General features: G+C 47.7%; 2 long non-coding RNA genes across 5 annotated transcripts; both read right to left on the bottom strand.

Moving 5' to 3' along the window:
- Nucleotides 1–146: 146 nt before the first annotated feature.
- On the bottom strand, nucleotides 147–6,045 carry LOC148006964 (uncharacterized). 2 transcript variants are annotated; one of them, XR_015649394.1, is made up of 2 exons: nucleotides 5,859–6,045; nucleotides 147–3,253 (listed from the first exon to the last, which is right to left on the bottom strand). It is a non-coding gene; the product is annotated as an uncharacterized LOC148006964 (long non-coding RNA). The 2 variants fall into 2 exon arrangements; XR_015649396.1 differs by having other exon boundaries at nucleotides 5,885–6,045.
- A 5,575-nt stretch (nucleotides 6,046–11,620) lies between these two features.
- On the bottom strand, nucleotides 11,621–15,567 carry LOC148006963 (uncharacterized). Of its 3 annotated transcripts, XR_015649386.1 has the most exons (3): nucleotides 15,090–15,550; nucleotides 12,709–12,812; nucleotides 11,621–12,493 (listed from the first exon to the last, which is right to left on the bottom strand). It is a non-coding gene; the product is annotated as an uncharacterized LOC148006963 (long non-coding RNA). The 3 variants fall into 3 exon arrangements; XR_015649391.1 differs by lacking the exon at nucleotides 12,709–12,812 and having other exon boundaries at nucleotides 15,090–15,567; XR_015649390.1 differs by lacking the exon at nucleotides 15,090–15,550 and having other exon boundaries at nucleotides 12,709–13,103.
- Between the last annotated feature and the right edge of the window lie 1,097 nt (nucleotides 15,568–16,664).

The following is a 16,664-nucleotide window of genomic DNA, read 5'->3' as shown; positions in this document are numbered from 1 at the left end:
TACGGCTTATCAGAAATGATCCCAAAGTGACTTCTCAGTAACATGCTGCACACTAAGGCTTCTCTGTTGAAGCTGGCTGTCCTTACCACATCCTAAGCTCTGGCTTTGTTTCTCTTTTCATGATCAAACTCACTGATGAGAAGCAGTGCAAGGGAGGGAAGAGTTTATTTGGCTTTCAATTCCAGTCACAGTTCATCATTTTGGGGAAGCCAAGGTAGACGTTTGAAGCAAGTACTGTCGCTCTGGTCAAGCGGAGAAACAAATGCAGGGAAGGTGCTTGCTGCTCACTTTCCAACACCCAGAGGCACACTGGTTGGGACGGGCAATCTTCTGACTAGAATAGCTAGAATACCTACCCCACCACCTCAGCTTAGAAGAGGTCACTGAATCCAATTTCCATTACAGGATTGGTCTTGGTTTGATCAATGGGAAACCACAAGACAACAAGCAAGCAGGGGTGTTTGAGCGAAGAGCCTGAAGTTCAAACCAGAAGCCACATCCCCATTCCTTGAATGGATCATTTCAGGACCCTGCATAAGGGCGCATGCGTTTAATTCAAGTACTCAGGCAGCACAGAAAGGTGGATCTCTGGGAGTTCAAAGCCAACCTCATCTACAAAACGATTTTCAGGCTATATGATGACACCCTGACTCAAAAACAAACAAACAAACAAAGCAATGGTCAGAGAAAACTATACCCAGAAAGCAAAGACAATAAACATGGAAATAATGAAACTGTCGTTCACTCTGGAGCCCTTGATGACTGACTGGATTTCCCTGTTTTAACAGTGTCAAGTGCAGTGTCTCAACGTCTTAGCCTTGGGTGTCTCACACTAAAGTACAGCAAGCTGTCGACCTGGGTGCCTGTCCTCAGGTTGGTCCTCTGGTCTCACATTCTGTTTAGTGTTTTAATGAGAACTGTATCAAATAGTAACAAAATAGTAACAAAATTATGCTGCAGTTGCTGGAGAGATGGTTCACTGTTAACAACACTTGATGCTCTATCATGAGGACCAAACCTCAGATCACATGCTCACCTGTAACTCAGGCCTATGTTATCACACACCCTCTTGTGGCCTCCATGGGTACAAATGTGTGCGTGTGTGTGCACACAGACACAATGTTAATTTAAATGAAGAAAATATGTACATAATATACTCCTCAAAGACACACCTCTTGTAGGAAACTGCCTCTGTGAGGCTGGGTGTTCCATGGTGGCCTGTGGCTCTAAGGCAGCCTGTACAGTGATTCCTCAGCAGGACCACTGTCAGTATGGAGGGCTCCTTCATGTGCCCTTCAACACACAGTTCCCTCAGCGAACTGATTCCATTCAAAAGGTGGCTGATGTTCTCTAGGAAGATGTGGGGACACACACAACACGCGTGCTTGTGCATGCACACGTGCGCGCAAACACACACACACACACACAAACACACAACCCTACCTATAATAGCAACACTTTAGAAGCTCAGGTAGGGAAGTTTTCTACACTAAGGCTAACCTGGGCTATAGAGCAACCCTCAGCCTCAAAACCAAAAGAATGCATGCTAAAAGTCCCTTAGGTCTCACTGTTCCACTGTTCTGAGCAGTTAGTACAGCAAACTGGATCTGACTTAGAAGGATCTGGAAGCTGCAGAGATGGCAGGCAGCACTGGCTGCTCTTCTAGGGACCCAGGTTTGGTTCCCTCACACTCACATGGAGGCTCCTAATACAGACCACAACTCCAGACCCAGGGGATCCGACACCTCCACTGACACACAGGGGATCGCAACATCTATGCAAACACAACATCTATGCACAGAAAATATGATGTAAAACAGCTGACATGGGGCTGACGAGATGGCTCAGTAGGTAAAGTGCAAATGTTCTGAGGTCAGCCCAAAACCAACTAAAACAACAGCAGCAGCAACAAAAAGAACAGCACAGAGCATGGTGGTGCACCTATGACCACACTGCTGAAGGCTGGGAAGGGCAGACCTCTGGAGCCTGAGAAACTGCCTGTAACTCCATGTGCAGGAGACTTAAAACCCTCTTTTCGCCTTCACAGGCATCCTTACAAATATGTGCATACACATACTGCACGCACATTTGCACGTGTGCACACACACACACACACACACACGAACACGCAGGGACACGCACACACACATACACAAGAACACACACACACACACACACACACACACACACACACTAAAGAAATAAATAAAAATGGGCAGTGACAGCTGGATCTCCGTCAATTCTAGTTCAACATGGCGAGTTCCAGGACAGCCAAGGCTGTTCACTAAGATCCCATCTTCACAAAGAAACAATAATATCTGAAAAACAAAGGCCCCTCTGAACCAAACCAAACCACTGCTCGCTGACTGACACAGAAACATCATTTTTAAACGGATACTTTTTACTCCTTGTCTCTAAAGTCTCATGTTAATATCCTAATATAAAATACCGTGACACTGTAAAAGTTCAAGGTCAATAAAAGTTGTAGTGTGTTGGAAGTCTAAAGTCTCTTTAACAGTCCAAAGCCACTTAACAGTGGGTGTCTATGAGATAAAAATAAAAAGCAAATTTTATACTTGAATATTCTTGCTGGGTAGGGTGGCACAGGCCTTTAATCCCAGCAGAAAGAGACAGGAGGATTTCTGTGAATTCTGAGACTACAAGGGCCGTGTAAAGAGATTCTGTGTCAAAAAAACAATATTCTTTTTAAAAGTATTCTTATCCCAAGAGAAAGAACTTGGGCATTAAAAAATAATTCTAAAATGAATTCACACTTAAGCAAAACTCAAAATCCAGCAGTACAAATTAAAAGTGGATAGTTTAGGGCCAGACAGCCTTCTGGTACACAAAATCCTTGGGCGGTCCACAGCCCTGCCATTCACTGCACACGATTTTCTGCTTCCTTCAGACATTTGCGAATCTGCAGCTCCCATCGATGGTCATCCTACAGTCCCGGCATCTCCAATATCCTGGAGCCTCCATACCACCTGAGGCTTCCCCTTCAGCCTCTCAAGCCGTTCTGCGAAGACCCTGACCCTGCGACCAGGTGCCAAGCCTCGAGTGCTCTCCTTGATTCCCTTCAAAACTAGAACCAGATGATCCTCATAGATTGCCAATTTGGTTTGCAGCACAAGATGTGGCCTGGCCTCAGCTTTGTGACGTCTCTAGGCAGCCTTTCTTATTGTCCTAATGAACCGCAGAAAGTTTCATCTCTCAGTGGAGCAGTTAATGAAGCTGACTCTTCAGCCCCATCCTAAACAGCAAACAGAATCTCAGTCAGAATATCACAGGGGAACCCCAGGCCCAATTCATGGTAAACTCCTTCACCCCTCTCTGAAATCCCAGAAATCAGGCACCCACAGTCCACGGTTCCTATAGTATCACTGTTTTCCAAGCTTCCACTAAAATGGCCCTGGACGTGCTGTAATAGCAAGGTGTTTCCCAGCCTAAGGTCCCAAATTCTCTCACATTTCTCCTAGAACGACGTGGTCAGCTTTTGCATAGCAACAAACCTGTTCCTGATACCAACTTCTGTTCCAGTCAACAAGCTCTCTGATGCAGTGATAATGTGCCTGAAGGATTTAGGGAAGAAAATGCTTATGGGCTTTATGTATCTGACTGTAGTCGTTATTTTTTAATCCATCTCTGTTTTTGCTAGGGTTTCTATTGCTGTGGTGAGACACCATGACCAAAAACAACCAAGTTGGGGAGGAAAGGGCTTGTTTGGCTTACACTTCCACTTGGCTGTACATCACCAAGGGAGTCAGGACAGGAACTCACACACGGACTGCGGTTAGCGACCTCTGAGTTTCCTTGTTCCTTTAGTAGCTGGAGATGGTAAGATCCACATAGCCTGGGGTTAAGGGACGCAATGAGAGGAAAGTGCCTGGCAAGATGCTTTATAAGACTGTAAAGGACACGCTTAACGGGTCTTCAGTGAACACTCTCATGTCCTGTCATGACTACGTGAGCAGTTCCACAGAAGCCAGGGAGATGTGGAAAAAGTAACAGAGTGACACCAGGTTTGATGGTGAATGTCCACAATCCCAGCACTTGGGCAGCAGAGGCAGAGCACTGAGAGCTTAAAAGGCTATCATCCACGTTACTCATTAACCTTCGATTCTACGTCAACAACAACAACAACAACAACAAAATCCGATGCTGGAGAGACAACTCCCTGGGTGAGGAAGGAGGACGGCACTGCCACTGAGTAGGTGACCTGAGTTCAGTTCCGGGACACGTACTGTGTGTTGTTGGGGGCGAGGGGTGGAGTGGGAAGTGGGATGGTGGGAGGGGAGAACCAACTCCCACAACTTGTCCTTCAACTCCCATACAAGCTTTGTAGCATCCCTCAAAATAAATAAATAAGGCTGGAGAGATGGCTCAGTGGTTAAGAGCACTGACTGCTCATCCAGAGGTCCTGAGTTCAATTCCCAGCAACCACATGGTGGCTCACAACCATCTGTAGTGGGATCTGATGCCCTCTTCTGGTGTGTCTGAGGACAGCGACAGTGTACTCACATATATAAAAGTAAATAAATCTTAAATAGATTAGTAAATGTAGTTTAAATATTCTAACAAGAAAAATATCAAAAGCAAACTCCAAGACTGAAAACAATACGAGAAAATACAGGTTAACTAAGAACTCACCTTCTCAAAATCAGCAATGAACCAAAATACAAAACTTCTTTTTCTCACAGGGGTGGGGATTAAACTCAAGCTTTGTGCGTGCTGAGAAAGCTCTCTACAGTGTCACCGCCAGCCTCTCTCTCCCTCCTCTGTCCTTTTCTTTTCTTCTATAACAAAGAGGCTGGCTAGCTCAGGCTGGCCTCAATCTCATAAAGCTCACTTCTCAGACTGCAGAGTGCTGGGGTTACAGCCATGGACCTCCAGTCTGGGAGATATGGAACTTTCTGGACGCTAAAATGATGCCACTGTGGACCTCCTGTGTCAGATATTATTCAAAGTGCAGATGTGTAACAAGGTTAGGTGAATGTTAAAGACTGCCTAGCCCCTTCACATGAGACAGACACGACTTATTTCATGTACAAAATCATACATATTTTGTATCATGTTCAGCCTACATATGTAAGGTGAAATTTACTAAATGAAATTTCTGTACAGAACTAGGTTCCAGCCAATTAATGCATCATATATATATATATATGTATATGTACATATATATATATATATATTATTTCAATTATGTCCAATCAACATATACTTAAGATTTAATATATTGAAATAAAAGTATGTTGGGGGTTATAAATTCTGAAATAAGAACCTTTCCAAATATAGAACATTCAGAGGCTTGAAGAGTTGGTCAGTGGTTAGGAGCGCTGGCTGTTCTTGGGGTTTGATTCCCAGCACCCGCACAGCAGCTCAGAGCAACAACCATCTGTAACTCCAGTTCCAGGAAACCCAAAGTCCTCTCCAGCTTTTGCCAGCACCAGGCAGGCAAGAGGTAAATGCAAGACATATGTGCAGGCAAAATACCCTTCTAATACATACAGGATACCCAACTGACACGCATACAAATGGTCTCGGAGAGAGGAAGAGCAGAAGTTGGTACTGAATGTTAACAATTTTCTCTACAGTTGATTCACATGTGTGCTGAGAGAGCACTGGGCAGGGCAAGAGAGTGCACTCGTGACCACATGTACGCTAACCACACACTTCACTCCTGAGCTACACACCCAGGTCCCAAATCGATTATCAACACGAACTGACCACAGTAGTCACTGGCCCACAAACCCAGCAGGAATCAGAGGTAAGATGACTACCAATACCTGCCACCACATGGTGACAGATGAACCATCCTGAATGCAAGCGGGCAGTTGGCCAGGTTCTCTGCGCACCTGTAGGGTGCCTTCGGGACACCGACCTATGGAGGTACGAGCCGCCGTGACTGTGACCACCGGTTCGGATCTTCTGTTCATCCTGCTACTCCACATGAGTCTGCCCAGCCCTGGCTGCACCTGCAGGCCCTTGTTGACCCCTGCCGGCCCCTGCCCGGCCTTCCCCGCCCCTCCCCGCCCCCTGCCCGCCCATCCCGGACCGCTGTCCGCCCTTCCCCGCCCCCTGCCCGCCCCTGCCCGCCCATCCTGGACCCCTGCCCGCCCCTCCCCGCCCCTCCCCGCCCCCTGCCCGCCCTTCCCCGCCCCTGCCTGCCCCTGCCCGCCCATTCCTGACCTCTGCCCGCCCCTGCCGGCGCCTGCCGGCCCCTGCCCTCCCCTGCCAGGCCCTCCCCTGCCACTCCCCGCCCATGCCTGCCCCTGCCCTCTGGTCCCTGCTGTTCCCTACTCCTCCCTGCTTCTTCCAGCTCCTGGCTTAGCAGCTCCCAGGACTCCCATTCTTCCTAAGAGGACCAAGGCTGTGAACGGGGTCCACAGTCCCCAGTCTTGGGGGCAGCGGGGACGCGGGGTCTTAGGATGTGGCATATGTAGTTTCCAGGTCTGGAGTGGGGTAGGGTCCTGGACGTTCCGGATGTGTAGATTACAAAGGGCAGGATCAGCGCGCAGAAGGCTAGGTGTTGGGAGGAGACACAGGCTGTGGACTTTGAACGCTTCCTTGCAACACACCTGGACTCTCTCTTTGGACCCCCTCGTCGTCTGTTTTGGTGTATTTTCGAAGCAGAGAGGATGACTAAAAGTGTACCTCAGAGTTAGCCGGGACTGGAATGCTCTGGCTAGAATTCCTGAACATGTCACAAGCCAGAAGGAGCAGGATACAGTGTCTGTCAGTTCTCAGGGACTTTGAGATTCCTGCAGGGTGCCGGGGCACCGTCAGGGGACAACCCTGGGGAACGTGGGTGGAAGGAGATCTGAAGACCATGTCCATGAAAGGACACTGAGGGCTACGGATCGCTGCTGTGTAAAACACCTGCGGCCAAAGTCACACCTTGTCTGCACTTCTAATTACCTCTACCTTGCTAGAGATGGGTCCTCCCACAAACGGTTCACGTGATCCACAGGATGTGGGCAAGCAAAAAGTTATTTCTGCAGAGGGCACACAACTACAATAAAGACTACTGGCTGTGGTGACGCTGGGCTTCTTGCCCCAGAGCTTGGCAACACGCAGACACACACACACACACACACACACACACACACACACACACACACACACATCCATGTGTATATATACATGCCTTTATATTATTTTTCCCAAAGGGAAAAAACTTACCAATTTTTTCATGTATATCAATATTTCGGGTTTTTCTTTGAATGCATGTATGTATGTGCACCATGTGTGTTCCTAGCTCCCCAGGTAGGTCAGACAAAGGCACTGGATCCTTGGAATGAAGTTAGGGTGGTTTTGAGTCACCATGTGGAGGCTGGGAACTAACTTAGGTCACAATAATTGATTTTTTTCTCTTCCTTTCTCTCTCTCTCTCTCTCTCTCTCTCTCTTTCTCTCTCTCTCTCTCTCTCTCTCTCCCTCCCTCCCTCCCTGTCAACCATGACTTCATAATGTAACCCTTAGCTGACCTATATATAAGTCACTATGTAGGTCAGGTTGGCCTGGAATTTAAGAGACCCACTTGCTTCTATTCCTTGAATGCTGGGATTAAAGCTGGGCACCACCATGACAGGCTTTAGCCTTACACTGTCATTACAAAATTGCCTAACTCCAGGCAAAGTGGAAGTGTAACTTTAGAAAGCAGATGAAACCTTGGGCACATACTATATCTAAGAAAAAACGCTGACCAAGAAGGGCTTTTTGCCAGGTGAGGTCTTTTCTAATTAAAGAGGAAACATCCTTGGTCTCATTTGTCTTGTAATGTTCCATTTACATCTTCCTTTTGCAGACTCCCTCTGGCTATTCTCCCCACACCCCACTCCCTCCCTCACAGGCAGGCTGTAGGACTCCAGGGTTCTGAAAGGACAGCCATTCTGCTTTGCTTCTGCAGCTTCCTGCCTTTCCACTTCCTCTCTCTGGCCACTCCTCAGTCCCCCTTGTGGGCTTACTCTGTCCCTTACCCAATTCTGCAGCAGCTCCCAGGGAAACATCATTCCACCCCATCCCTTCAGTAACCACCCATCATGCTGACAACTCTGAAATCCTTTTACTCAACCTGCTTGTCTATGAGCAGGCTCATCCTCTCTATTTAAACTTCCTAGGACTGGAGTTCAATTCCCAGCACCCAGCACTGGCTTACAACCGCCTGTAATCTCTGGCTCCAGGAGCAGCCATTACCCTGGCTTTGTCAGGCACCTTTTCACATGGAGCCTACCCCACCATTTAAATAAAAACGGGGCTGAGAGATTCCTCAGTAGTTGAGTACTAGTTTGTTGGGCCCTACCCTGTGTGGTGTTTCCCTCCCCCCTCGCTGAGCCTTTTAGCCTGCTATAGCAAGAAGTTGTTCACAGCCTTGGGAGCTGCTCTTAGCCCCTGATTTGGGGCTGGGATTTCCATGGCCCCCTTCTTCCCCACCGAGCCTTCCAGCTTGTTGTCTAAGAAGTTGTTTATGCCCCTGATTGGGCCTGGGACTTTCCACCACACCGACTTTTCCTGTTTTCCTGGTTAGGGATTTGCACCTGCCTTGTTGTTTTCCATGGCTTTTGCCTCTGGTATATAAGGAGATCTCAGTAAAGCGTTTGTGGCACTCTCTGAAAACGGGTGACCCGTGTTATGTGTTTCCTTTCAACCCGCAGAACTACGCCCGATATTCACACACTGGCGGCTCAGGCACCTACACTAGTTGTTCTTGTAGAGGACCTGGGTTCAGTCCTAGCACCCACATGGTGGCTCACAAGTCTGTTCCAGGGAATTTCCAATTGCATTGTTGCCAATGTGCATATACTAACAGTGGAACACATCTGCTTATTTCTGTTAAATATTTGTAAAACTGTATTGCATGTTCCTGAGGTAGAGGCACATGTTCCTGATGTGTAGCCCTGGCCCTCCAGGGACTGACAAGACTTCTTTTCATTAACTACATGCTATGCAGTGACACATCTGTCTATGCAGGTTTGTGCACACTGTGTTGTCTGTAGTCCTGTTAGGGATGCCCCTGTTCTGACTCCAGATGCTGGGACATTACTTGGGTAGGAACTTTCTACTCCCTGATGCTCTTAGGGGATTGCTGATGTGTATTTGTCCTGTCACCCGACCAGTCATTCATATGTGATACATGGCTTCAATAACTGACTTCTGCAATGTCTCTCTTATAGTTTGCTTATGATTTCCACAGCACATGTGACTACCCCTTGCAGGTTCATCTGAGTAACATACGGCTTATCAGAAATGATCCCAAAGTGACTTCTCAGTAACATGCTGCACACTAAGGCTTCTCTGTTGAAGCTGGCTGTCCTTACCACATCCTAAGCTCTGGCTTTGTTTCTCTTTTCATGATCAAACTCACTGATGAGAAGCAGTGCAAGGGAGGGAAGAGTTTATTTGGCTTTCAATTCCAGTCACAGTTCATCATTTTGGGGAAGCCAAGGTAGACGTTTGAAGCAAGTACTGTCGCTCTGGTCAAGCGGAGAAACAAATGCAGGGAAGGTGCTTGCTGCTCACTTTCCAACACCCAGAGGCACACTGGTTGGGACGGGCAATCTTCTGACTAGAATAGCTAGAATACCTACCCCACCACCTCAGCTTAGAAGAGGTCACTGAATCCAATTTCCACTACAGGATTGGTCTTGGTTTGATCAATGGGAAACCACAAGACAACAAGCAAGCAGGGGTGTTTGAGCGAAGAGCCTGAAGTTCAAACCAGAAGCCACATCCCCATTCCTTGAATGGATCATTTCAGGACCCTGCATAAGGGCGCATGCGTTTAATTCAAGTACTCAGGCAGCACAGAAAGGTGGATCTCTGGGAGTTCAAAGCCAACCTCATCTACAAAACGATTTTCAGGCTATATGATGACACCCTGACTCAAAAACAAACAAACAAACAAACAAAGCAATGGTCAGAGAAAACTATACCCAGAAAGCAAAGACAATAAACATGGAAATAATGAAACTGTCGTTCACTCTGGAGCCCTTGATGACTGACTGGATTTCCCTGTTTTATAACAGTGTCAAGTGCAGTGTCTCAACGTCTTAGCCTTGGGTGTCTCACACTAAAGTACAGCAAGCTGTCGACCTGGGTTCCTGTCCTCAGGTTGGTCCTCTGGTCTCACATTCTGTTTAGTGTTTTAATGAGAACTGTATCAAATAGTAACAAAATAGTAACAAAATTATGCTGCAGTTGCTGGAGACATGGTTCACTGTTAACAACACTTGATGCTCTATCATGAGGACCAAACCTCAGATCCCATGCTCACCTGTAACTCAGGCCTATGTTATCACACACCCTCTTGTGGCCTCCATGGGTACAAATGTGTGTGTGTGTGTGCACACAGACACAATGTTAATTTAAATGAAGAAAATATGTACATAATATACTCCTCAAAGACACACCTCTTGTAGGAAACTGCCTCTGTGAGGCTGGGTGTTCCATGGTGGCCTGTGGCTCTAAGGCAGCCTGTACAGTGATTCCTCAGCAGGACCACTGTCAGTATGGAGGGCTCCTTCATGTGCCCTGCAACCCAGTTCCCTCAGTGAACTGATTCCATTCAAAAGGTGGCTGATGTTCTCTAGGCAGATGTGGGGACACACACAACACGCGTGCTTGTGCATGCACACGTGAGCGCAAACACACACACACACACACAAACACACAACCCTACCTATAATAGCAACACTTTAGAAGCTCAGGTAGGGAAGTTTTCTACACTAAGGCTAACCTGGGCTATAGAGCAACCCTCAGCCTCAAAACCAAAAGAATGCATGCTAAAAGTCCCTTAGGTCTAACTGTTCCACTGTTCTGAGCAGTTAGTACAGCACACTGGATCTGACTTAGAAGGATCTGGAAGCTGCAGAGATGGCAGGCAGCACTAGCTGCTCTTCTAGGGACCCAGGTTTGGTTCCCTCACACTCACATGGAGGCTCCTAATACAGACCACAACTCCAGAGCCAGGGGATCCGACACCTCCACTGACACACAGGGGATCGCAACATCTATGCAAACACAACACCTATGCACAGAAAATATGATGTAAAACAGCTGACATGGGGCTGACGAGATGGCTCAGTAGGTAAAGTGCAAATGTTCTGAGGTCAGCCCAAAACCAACTAAAACAACAGCAGCAGCAACAAAAAGAACAGCATAGAGCATGGTGGTGCACCTATGACCACACTGCTGAAGGCTGGGAAGGGCAGACCTCTGGAGCCTGAGAAACTGCCTGTAACTCCATGTGCAGGAGACTAAAACCCTCTTTTGGCCTTCACAGGCATCCTTACAAATATGTGCATACACATACTGCACGCACATTTGCTCATGTGCGCACACACACACACACACACGAACACGCAGGGACACGCACACACACATACACAAGAACACACACACACACACACACACACACACACACACACACACACTAAAGAAATAAATAAAAATGGGCAGTGACAGATGGATCTCCGTCAATTCTAGTTCAACATGGCGAGTTCCAGGACCGCCAAGGCTGTTCACTAAGATCCCATCTTCACAAAGAAACAATAATATCTGAAAAACAAAGGCCCCTCTGAACCAAACCAAACCACTGCTCGCTGACTGACACAGAAACATCATTTTTAAACGGATACTTTTTACTCCTTGTCTCTAAAGTCTCATGTTAATATCATAATACAAAATACCGTGACACTGTAAAAGTTCAAGGTCAATAAAAGTTGTAATGTGTTGGAAGTCTAAAGTCTCTTTAACGGTCCAAAGCCACTTAACAGTGGGTGTCTATGAGATAAAAATAAAAAGCAAATTTTATACTTAAATATTCTTGCTGGGTAGGGTGGCACAGGCCTTTAATCCCAGCAGAAAGAGACAGGAGGATTTCTGTGAATTCTGAGACTACAAGGGCCGTGTAAAGAGATTCTGTGTCAAAAAAACAATATTCTTTTTAAAAGTATTCTTATCCCAAGAGAAAGAACTTGGGCATTAAAAAATAATACTAAAATGAATTCACACTTAAGCAAAACTCAAAATCCAGCAGTACAAATTAAAAGTGGATAGTTTAGGGCCAGACAGCCTTCTGGTACACAAAATCCTTGGGCGGTCCACAGCCCTGCCATTCACTGCACACGATTTTCTGCTTCCTTCAGACATTTGCGAATCTGCAGCTCCCATCGATGGTCATCCTACAGTCCCGGCATCTCCAATATCCTGGAGCCTCCATACCACCTGAGGCTTCCCCTTCAGCCTCTCAAGCCGTTCTGCGAAGACCCTGACCCTGCGACCAGGTGCCAAGCCTCGAGTGCTCTCCTTGATTCCCTTCAAAACTAGAACCAGATGACCCTCATAGATTGCCAATTTGGTTTGCAGCACAAGATGTGGCCTGGCCTCAGCTTTGTGACGTCTCTAGGCAGCCTTTCTTATTGTCCTAATGAACCGCAGAAAGTTTCATCTCTCAGTGGAGCAGTTAATGAAGCTGACTCTTCAGCCCCATCCTAAACAGCAAACAGAATCTCAGTCAGAATATCACAGGGGAACCCCAGGCCCAATTCATGGTAAACTCCTTCACCCCTCTCTGAAATCCCAGAAATCAGGCACCCGCAGTCCACGGTTCCTATAGTATCACTGTTTTCCAAGCTTCCACTAAAATGGCCCTGGACGTGCTGTAATAGCAAGGTGTTTCCCAGCCTAAGGTCCCAAATTCTCTCACATTTCTCCTAGAACGACGTGGTCAGCTTTTGCACAGCAGCAAACCTGTTCCTGATACCAACTTCTGTTCCAGTCAACAAGCTTTCTGATGCAGTGATAATGTGCCTGAAGGATTTAGGGAAGAAAATGCTTATGGGCTTTATGTATCTGACTGTAGTCGTTATTTTTTAATCCATCTCTGTTTTTGCTAGGGTTTCTATTGCTGTGGTTGAAAGATCCCACGCAGAGAGACCCTTACTCAAGTCTTGGGAAATCGCGGACCCCAGACACAGAGAGACCATTTTGGATGTAATAAGCAAAGGCGAGGTTTATTACGGAGACCTATTACAGAGATCTCCGGGCCGACACGTATCCCGCGCAGGAGACAGAGGTGTCGGCCCCGAGAGGCTGGGAAAAAGAGTATTTAAAGGCAGAGGCTGTGAGCACCAGGGGATGGGGGATGTCAAAGGGGAATGCACAGCAAGTTACAGGATTGTTTTATGGCTCCAGGAGATAAGGGGACGCCAGAAGGTTTTATGGCCCCTGGTTCCTGGAACAGAGCTACTAAATCAGGAGAAGGGTAGGGTCTTCAGGTCCTCATTATTTTTAAACGTTTGTCAAAACTGATGGAGCATTTGTATTTGAAACACCTCTGGTTAGGCTTGGGCTGCCCGGTTTCTTGGAGTGCTCTCTGCAGGACACAATGGCTGAAAAGCACAAGTAGGGGCTTATCAGGGTCTGGAGGACATCTGGTTAAAGTATGACTCTGAGTAAGCTGGGGGGACGTCTTTGGATGGTTTATGGGTCAGTCTTCGATAGCCTGAGCTGGTTCTTGCATTCCTTTTCTTTATCTTTATGGCCTGCTATTCCTGGCTGCAGGGCTTAGCCCTGAGTTTGTGGCTTTTGGGGCTAACTCTTTTAATTTTATATTTTTAAACCTAGAATTCGTATAATTTTCTTTTCATAACAAGGTTAGGTGAATGTTAAAGACTGCCTAGCCCCTTCACATGAGACAGACACGACTTATTTCATGTACAAAATCATACATATTTCGTATCATGTTCAGCCTACATATGTAAGGTGAAATTTACTAAATGAAATTTCTGTACAGAACTGGGTTCCAGCCAATTAATGCATCATATATATATATATATGTATATGTATATGTACATATATATATTATTTCATTTATGTCCAATCAACATATACTTAAGATTTAATATATTGAAATAAAAGTATGTTGGGGGTTATAAATTCTGAAATAAGAACCTTTCCAAATATAGAACATTCAGAGGCTTGAAGAGTTGGTCAGTGGTTAGGAGCGCTGGCTGTTCTTGGGGTTTGATTCCCAGCACCCGCACAGCAGCTCACAGCAACAACCATCTGTAACTCCAGTTCCAGGAAACCCAATGTCCTCTCCAGCTTTTGCCAGCACCAGGCAGGCAAGTGGTAAATGCAAGACATATGTGCAGGCAAAACACCCTTCTAATACATACAGGATACCCAACTGACACACATACAAATGGTCTCGGACAGAGGAAGAGCAGAAGTTGGTATTGAATGTTAACAATTTTCTCTACAGTTGATTCACATGTGTGCTGAGAGAGCACTGGGCAGGGCAAGAGAGTGCACTCGTGACCACATGTACGCTAACCACACACTTCACCCCTGAGCTACACACCCAGGTCCCAAATCGATTATCAACACGAACTGACCACAGTAGTCACTGGTCCACAAACCCAGCAGGAATCAGAGGTAAGATGACTACCAATACCTGCCACCACATGGTGACAGATGAACCATCCTGAATGCAAGCGGGCAGTTGGCCAGGTTCTCTGCGCACCTGTAGGGTGCCTTCGGGACACCGACCTATGGAGGTACGAGCCGCCGTGACGGTGACCACAGGTTCGGATCTTCTGTTCATCCTGCTACTCCACATGAGTCTGCCCAGCCCTGGCTGCACCTGCAGGCCCTTGTTGACCCCTGCCGGCCCCTGCCCGGCCTTCCCCGCCCCTCCCCGCCCCTGCCCGCCCATCCCGGACCGCTGCCCGCCCCTGCCCGCCCTTCCCCGCCCCCTGCCCGCCCCTGCCCGCCCATCCTGGACCCCTGCCGGCCCTTCCCCGCCCCTCCCCGCCCTTCCCCGCCCCTTTCCGCCCCTGCCCGCCCATTCCCGACCTCTGCCCGCCCCTGCGGGCCCCTGCCCTCCCCTGCCAGGCCCTCCCCTGCCACTCCCCGCCCATGCCCTCCCCTGCCCTCTGGTCCCTGCTGTTCCCTACTCCTCCCTGCTTCTTCCAGCTCCTGGCTTAGCAGCTCCCAGGACTCCCATTCTTCCTAAGGAGACCAAGGCTGTGAACAGGGTCCACAGTCCCCAGTCTTGGGGGCAGGGGGAACGCAGGGTCTTACGATGTGGCATATGTAGTTTCCAGGTCTGGAGTGGGGTAGGGTCCTGGACGTTCCGGATGTGTAGATTACACAGGGCAGGATCAGCGCGCAGAAGGCTGAGGTGTTGGGAGGAGACACAGGCTGTGGACTTTGAACGCTTCCTTGCAACACACCTGGACTCTTTCTTTGGACCCCCTCGTCGTCTGTTTTGGTGTATTTTCGAAGCAGAGAGGATGACTAAAAGTGTACCTCGGAGTTAGCCGGGACTGGAATGCTCTGGCTAGAATTGCTGAACATGTCACAAGCCAGAAGGAGCAGGATACAGTGTCTGTCAGTTCTCAGGGACTTTGAGATTCCTGCAGGGTGCCGGGGCACCATCAGGGGACAACCCTGGGGAAAGTGGGTGGAAGGAGATCTGAAGACCGTGTCCATGAAAGGACACTGAGGGCTACGGATCGCTGCTGTGTAAAACACCTGCGGCCAAAGTCACACCTTGTCTGCACTTCTAATTACCTCTACCTTGCTAGAGATGGGTCCTCCCACAAACGGTTCACGTGATCCACAGGATGTGGGCAAGCAAAAAGTTATTTCTGCAGAGGGCACACAACTACAATAAAGACTACTGGCTGTGGTGACGCTGGGCTTCTTGCCCCAGAGCTTGGCAACACGCAGACACACACACACACACACACACACACACACACACACACACACACACATCCATGTGTATATATACATGCCTTTATATTATTTTTCCCAAAGGGAAAAAACTTACCAAATTTTTTCATGTATATCAATATTTCGGGTTTTTCTTTGAATGCATGTATGTATGTGCACCATGTGTGTTCCTAGCTCCCCAGGTAGGTCAGACAAAGGCACTGGATCCTTGGAATGAAGTTAGGGTGGTTTTGAGTCACCATGTGGAGGCTGGGAACTAACTTAGGTCACAATAATTGATTTTTTTCTCTTCCTTTCTCTCTCTCTCTCCCTCCCTCCCTCCCTCTCTCCCTCCCTCCCTCCCCGTCAACCATGACTTCATAATGTAACCCTTAGCTGACCTATATATAAGTCACTATGTAGGTCAGGTTGGCCTGGAATTTAAGAGACCCACTTGCTTCTATTCCTTGAATGCTGGGATTAAAGCTGGGCACCACCATGACAGGCTTTAGCCTTACACTGTCATTACAAAATTGCCTAACTCCAGGCAAAGTGGAAGTGTAACTTTAGAAAGCAGATGAAACCTTGGGCACATACTATATCTAAGAAAAAACGCTGACCAAGAAGGGCTTTTTGCCAGGTGAGGTCTTTTCTAATTAAAGAGGAAACATCTTTGGTCTCATTTGTCTTGTAATGTTCCATTTACATCTTCCTTTTGCAGACTCCCTCTGGCTATTCTCCCCACACCCCACTCCCTCCCTCACAGGCAGGCTGTAGGACTCCAGGGTTCTGAAAGGACAGCCATTCTGCTTTGCTTCTGCAGCTTCCTGCCTTTCCACTTCCTCTCTCTGGCCACTCCTCAGTCCCCCTTGTGGGCTTACTCTGTCCCTTACCCAATTCTGCAGCAGCTCCCAGGGAAACATCATTCCACCCCATCCC

This window comes from Rattus norvegicus, chromosome 1 (assembly GCF_021556685.1).
Source record: "Rattus norvegicus strain SHRSP/BbbUtx chromosome 1, alternate assembly SHRSP_T2T, whole genome shotgun sequence".
Classification (NCBI taxonomy): Eukaryota; Metazoa; Chordata; class Mammalia; order Rodentia; family Muridae; genus Rattus; species Rattus norvegicus.
This window is presented reverse-complemented; position numbering and strand designations above follow the sequence as displayed.